Source organism: Carassius carassius, chromosome 47, assembly GCF_963082965.1.
Source record: "Carassius carassius chromosome 47, fCarCar2.1, whole genome shotgun sequence".
Taxonomy (NCBI): Eukaryota; Metazoa; Chordata; class Actinopteri; order Cypriniformes; family Cyprinidae; genus Carassius; species Carassius carassius.
Genome location: NC_081801.1, coordinates 17,994,855 through 18,001,820, shown reverse-complemented (window position 1 = coordinate 18,001,820; position 6,966 = coordinate 17,994,855). Strand labels below are relative to the sequence as shown.

The window sequence follows — 6,966 nt, the reverse complement described above, 5'->3', positions numbered from 1 at the left end:
GCCGCTCTGCACGTTTGAATCAGGGACGTAACTAAGTATTTGAGGGGCAGGGGGGAAGGGCGAATAATACATTTAAAATTAAAAATTAAATTGTTCACTTTTGGTAAATGTATTGGACATAGTGGTGGGTTGTTTTTGTAAGTACAGTTTTTGGATCATTAAAGTTAGGGGGGCAGCTGGTGGGGCAAGGCTCTAGAGTGGGCGGGCACCTGCCCCCCCTTGCCCCCCTGTAGATCCGCCCATGGCAGCACACAGGAAAGAGAAAGAGAAATGTTTACTTTCTATAAATCTCAACCTGGCAACTGGGCTCGTCCATTTTTCGTCATACTCCGGGGTAAAACTAATAGTTTTATTTAAATATTAACACATTTCATACAAGCAATCTGTATGGCAATATCACTGTATGTTTAATATTCTGGATACACTGCATAGATATTAATATTCTTTTCGTTATCTCAGGTGATGCAGCAATTGGAGATGGTGTGAAACGCTACTTTCTATCCCAGGTTATTTCATGTGTGCAGTTTGGGTTTGCCCTAGATTTTGGTAAGTAATTGTAATCTAAACATTACGTAATTAAGGGAGGGTTTAGCAAAAATGCACATTCTTTCAGTACTCTCAGTCTCTTTGATTTTAATTGTATGACTGTTTTTTGTCAAAACAAGAGAAAATTGATTGGTTTTGAGTAATTTCTAAAATAATTGCTATTTGTTTTTTAGATGCAATATCAATTTAAAATTTTATTAATTTTTTAAATGGAATTACACATAACAAAACTGTATAAAATTGTGTTACCTTGGAACTTGTATTGAGCCTAAAAAAGTGTTCTTTTTTTCTCACTTTAGACAATTGTGGCAAAACTTTATTTTTCACCGGTCAAGAAGACCATTTGGTGCCATCAACCTCCCGAACTCTGCTGGATAGTGACCTGTTCCGCATTGTTGGACGCATGATTGGCCATTCTTTCATTAATGGTGGTCCCTTATTGATTGCACTTAGCCCTGCTATGTTTGGAATAATAACTGGACAAATGAATGAGACAGTCATAATTCAACTGGAAGATTGCCCTGACACCGTTGTAATTGACATTGTCCATCTGGTATGTACAACATAAAACCTACCTCTGATCATTGTTTTGTGCAAATAAAAATTACTGTGAAAATGAGAATATTTGAACTAGATTAATATATTTTTTGATAACATTGATTTTATTACAGCTTCAAAGACCAAATACACTTTCTGAAGATGAGCGTGCAAAAGTGAATGACCTGGCTGTCAGTTGGGATCTGCCTCGGGTCACTGTGGAAAACAGACTGTGGCTAGCCCAAAGCCTTTCTCTTTACCATGCTGTAAGTTTAACCTTTTTAAAACATCTTTTTATTTTAAACCATTTTTGTAATTATTTATGAAAGACTGCAACAATTAAATACTACAGGTCATTGGCCGGCGGGAGAAACAGATGCAGCAGTTGAAAAAAGGACTGAAGGATACTGGAGTTTTGCGCATGGTTAAAGAACGACCTTCTCTCATTGAAGTCCTATTTAAACGATCATCTTCCCTGACAATTGTTGCGCAGGTAATGTACCATCATGTGTCATAGAATATTTCCAAGATAGTAAGATATACTTGCACATCATTCTATGTAATGATTATGCATTATCTACAGTTACTTCTAATAGCAAAGCATGGTTTACAAACAACTGTTCAAATGTTTTGGAATAATTACGATTAGTACGATTCAATACATTCATTCATACATTCATACGATACATTCATGTAACTCTGAAGACTGGAGTAATGATCCCTGAAAATTAAGGTTTGAATTGCAGGATTAAAGAGAATTAAGAAATAATTTATTTTCTCCAAAATACGTTGTGAAAAATGATTTGCAACCTTTTATTAAATAGTTTTTGCAACCTCCCTTTTCCAAGATAACAGATCTGAGTCTTCTCCTATAATGCCAAGCGAGAGAACACCTGACATGAGATCAGAGACCAGTCCTCCATACAGAATCTCTCCAGATCCTTCAGATTCCCAGATCCATGTTGGCGCTTCTCCTCTTCAGTTCAGCCCACTCATATTCTATATGGTTCAGGTCAGCGACTGGGATGGCCATTACAGATGCTTGGTTTTGTGCTCAGTGACCCATTTTTGTTTTGATGTTTGTTTTTGGATCATTGTCATGTTGGAAGATCCAACCACGGCCCATTATAAGATTTTTAGCAGAAGCCGCCCGGTTTGGATTTTTTTATCCGTTGATATTTGATAGAATCCATGATGTCATGTATCTGAATAAGAAGTCCAGGACCTCCAGCAGAAAAATAGGCCCACAACATTAAAGATCCAGTGGTATATTAAATTGTACACATGGGGTACTTTTTATCCTTGTGTTTACCCAACCCATCTGGCGTGTTGGCTGCCAAAAAGCTCTTTTTTTTTTTAGTTTCATCTGACCACAGAACCCTGTGTTGTTTAAAGTTCCAGTCGTGTCTGACCACTGAATATGCTGGAGTATGTTTTTGGAGGAGCATTTATCTTGAAACCCTCCCAAACTACATGAGGGGTTGTTTGAATGTTTTATTTTTTTATATATAGGCTTTCTGACCCCAAGACTCAACTAATCTCTGCAATTCTCCATGTTTTATTCTTGAAGAGTCTTTGGCCACTCAAACTATCCTCCACACCATGCATTAAGATAATATAGACGCACGTCCTCTTCCTGGCAGATTTGTAACATTTTTACTTGATTATAACTTCTTAATTATTGCCCTGATGGTCAAAATGGGTATTTTCATTTATTTAGCTATTTTCTTAAAACAAAGCTCAACAATCTTGCTGCAAATCAGAACTGTATTGTTTGGTTTTGCACATTGTGATGGATGATTAAGGGAATTTGGCCATTGTGTTTCCTCATATTTAAAATCCTGTGAAACAAGAAGTCATGGCTGGACAATTTTATGTTCCTAGTCCCTCTGGTCTGCTGAAAAAAAGGTAAATAATAATGGGAATATACTTCAGAGATATTTTATTCATAAAACATTTTAGGGGTATGAATAATTGTGGCCAACGTGTTTTGGAGAAAAACATTTTTTTCATAATGTGACCATTTTGAATGAACAATTTATTTTTTACAGCCATTTTTGATCATATTTACCCACTGTATGTGGGTTTATTTTGGAACTTAACTTGTTAGTCTTTCACATTGTATGACCCTTAAAAAACTGAAACATTCTTAAACTTTTAGTTTAACTCAAGCTGCTAAAAGAAAGTCCTACATATCAAAAGACAGTGACTAAACTGTAAGATTTTTTTTTTTTTTTTGGTGAATTATCCCTTATTAGTTTTACTTACTGATTTCAAGAGTGTTCACAGTGTAATGCTATATAATTTTGTAGCATTAATTCCAGGGTGTAGTCGTATAGTACCAGCAGTGGCTAAGCTACTGCATCAATTTATTTTGTGATTATTATACTAGATGATCCTGGAAAAAGTAATATGGCCAAACCCTGACAGTGATGATGAGGAGAACTTCAATCTGGAAACATGCTGCAGAATCACATCCTATTTACGGCAATACATTGAACAAGGTACACATTTTGATTCTGTATTTGTACACGTTTAATATAGCATTTTTAAGATGTAATTTGCTGGGTTGGGTTTGTGTGGTTATTTCATTGTAAGATGACATGAAGATGTCTTATATGAAAATGTCATGTCAGTTTTGATGTCACATTTATTCAATTAGCATACAAACTAACACATTTTACTTTATATATAAAAAAAAAAAAAACAGGTACACCACAAGAGCTGAAAAATCTTGTTGAGTTTTGGGTTGGCTGGACAAGCCTACCACAGGAACTGTACGTGGAAGTGTCACCTGACGTCAGAATGCCAACTGCCTCAACATGCAGGGAGACACTTAAAATCCCACTGCATTACAGTGATTATGAAGAATTCTGCGCTGATCTAAATGCAGCTGTGTCCAGCAACAGCTTTGGTTTTGGTTTAGTTTAAAATGAATATTTCGTAAACCCTCATGTTGTCTTAGGGTTCTGTTTGGACCTCATTTGATATGTTCCCCCATTAAAACAACATTGTTCCCTTTATCTCAGTGTTATGGAATTTTAAGACTTTTGTTACATTATTTGTCTAAACGCATAATAAACCTAGGTTTGATTTAATTGTTCTGAAGGTATGTATAATTTTGTTCTTGTCCATTTCACATTGGTTTCATTTTTCAATAAAATGATTAAATCCCACATAAATCTAAACAAATTGACAAATGAAAGCCTGATACTACACCACAAATGTAAAGTGTAACAAACATTCTTACACACCCACTTGGTTTAACTGCAACAGGCAGCATTTTATTGAATTTCGCAAAGTGAGAACACTTATTTAAAGGGGTGAGACTTAGCACCAACACACACACTTCTGTGAATGAAGACATTGTACAAGCATATTTGGGTGAACAGTTGATCTATCCCAATAAACGAGTTACCTGTTGCACCGTTTCACAGTAAGCATCCACTGCTTCAGTAAAAAGAACTTTGGACTGGGTAAGGTCTCCATCTCTGCAGCAGTCAACTCTCTCTGTAGTTGTGCTTGTGGAACTGCAACTCCCTCCATTTCATTACTGCATGATGGTCCTTCCCAGTCTATTCCGAAGTCTTCACTCACCTTACAACAACACGGGAAAAAAAAAAAATTAAATTTAAAGAAATGACAAACATAACATCACAAACTGTCATATCTACATGTACCTGGTCTGGATCATCAGCAGTTTGAAATGATGTCCACAACTGTAGAGGGGATTGGCTACCCGTGGACCTTAATTTGTGGTTATTCCAAGCTTCCTGGAACAGATTAAGATGTCTTTGCAACTGAGGCAGGAAAATCCAGTGTAGTGCGTATAGGTGCACCTCATTATCTGGATCCAGCAAACTCTCAGTCTCCATTCCATAGAACAGGCAGTAAAACAGGTCTAAGACCTGTTCATAGACATCCTTCCATAACCTTTCAATTCTACAGAGACAACATTACAACAATTTCATTGAAATGAAATCTATTTAACTTTTCTCCCACCCACACAAAGCACCTTTGATTGGGGACACTTCTTCCAGTTATGTGTGAGTTGCGGTTCTCTCCCCTATGTGCCACCATGAAGTGTGCCACTTCGATGTTCTCCAAGCCCTTGTCTGAGCGCACTCGAGAGGGGAGTCCAAACTTCTGAACTGCTCCAATAAAACTGTCAACAACAGTTGATGCCCGGTTGTTTGTCGCAGCACTTAGGTAAACAATTAAGCGGCTAAAGCCATCAATGCCTCCATGAATGACAAACCTCCACCTAATAAAGAGATCAGATACATAAAATAAAACATTTCGTTTTATGATACCCTCCCTTCCACCTCTATCCTCCCATGTCAGGTTTTTTTTCTGCATTTAAATTATTAGGTGGCTAGTGCTACCGAAATTAAATTTCTTATGACTTGAGCAAATTCAGACATCCATTTTTAAAACATACCCTTTTTCATGCTTTTTTTTCTTCCAATATTTATGTTGTTATATTATGTTATACACTTAAAAAACCAAACATTCCAAAAGTTTGTTCTGGATAACATGGTGGGGATCTGTTTACTGGTGCTATCTGCTGGATGACAGAGCAAAAGTATTCAAACTTTTTTTTTGCAGAACGGCCTATATATGACTAAACTGAACAATATTTAAATATTTTGACTGTACTAGTTACGACTAAAAATATTATTTGTATATATTTGTTTTCTCTGCTTTGGTTAAGTGAGGGCCAACTTTTTTACTTAATGATTGTATTTTCTTATGAATGTAGGTTTTCTTATAGAAAAAATGTAAGGCAAAGAAGGCCAGGTTATTTTTTCTACAGCCTCAGCATGAAAACAAAATATTTTAAAGAGGAAGACCGAAAGGTTTGTAAATCATAGATATGAAGGCTTTTGAGCCTCTCGTTCTACTTTATTAGCTTTTGATGTAAACACAAATTGTATTACAGTAGATTAAGACCACCCAAAGTAATTTTTCTCCCAGGAAAAAACCCTGTGCAATGTATCATAGTATATTTGCCTAAGTTTAGACTCCCAATACCTTATTAGCTTGTGGTTTCCGTCTATATGCCACATTGCATTTGGTCCTGAGACAGAGTATTGACGGCGATGACATGTGCATATTGATAATGCTCTGATAATGAGTTCCCAGTGGATCGACTCTTCGCACAGACTCGCGCACCCTTGAAGCTTAAAAGAAAACAAAATGCAAAATATATTTACATCAATACATTAATTAAAATCTAATTAAATGTTTTGTTTTTGATTCTGTAATTAACTAGAAATTCAACCAATTATAGTATTTAAGAATTTAACCAATAAAACCTGAACCTTTAATATAAAACATCCAAATTGCTGGCCGCACACTGAATCTGTGCTGAAGTTAGCAATGTGCTGAAACTTTTGCTTGCTTTTTAATTCACATGCACTTATGAACTTATAGAATAAAAAGTGTTTTGCTAGACTTCTTCAATTTGTACTGTATGCAGTGTGCGACCAGCAACGTTATTGCTCATTTTTTAAGTATTCCCTTAGCTCTATGCACCTGAAGATAAAGGATTTCTTGTCAATTTGGAGTGCAACAATTTTTTCTAATTTACAAAAAGTGTAAACTCTAAATATCATAAAATTTTTCTTACTCTGAATATGAAGACCTTGTGCCCGCAGATGACCATGTATAATCCTGTACCCAGCGTTTGGGTAATGTCTTTGTATTTCTGCCACAATGTTGTCTAATACATCATCAGTGACATCAGAGTACAAATCTTTAGCCCTTTGGGGGAAGAATAAATTATTTAAGAGTCATCAGAAAACTAAGGCAATTATCATAACATAATAACCAATGATATCATCAAAATCTTTTAAATTACAAATTAATTAAAAAAAAAAG

General features: G+C 35.8%; 1 long non-coding RNA gene across 1 annotated transcript; it reads left to right on the top strand.

Moving 5' to 3' along the window:
• The first annotated feature begins 1,440 nt into the window (after positions 1–1,440).
• On the top strand, positions 1,441–4,055 carry LOC132130893 (uncharacterized). Its single transcript, XR_009428802.1, has 3 exons — positions 1,441–1,576; positions 3,476–3,587; positions 3,794–4,055. It is a non-coding gene; the product is annotated as an uncharacterized LOC132130893 (long non-coding RNA).
• Positions 4,056–6,966: the final 2,911 nt, after the last annotated feature.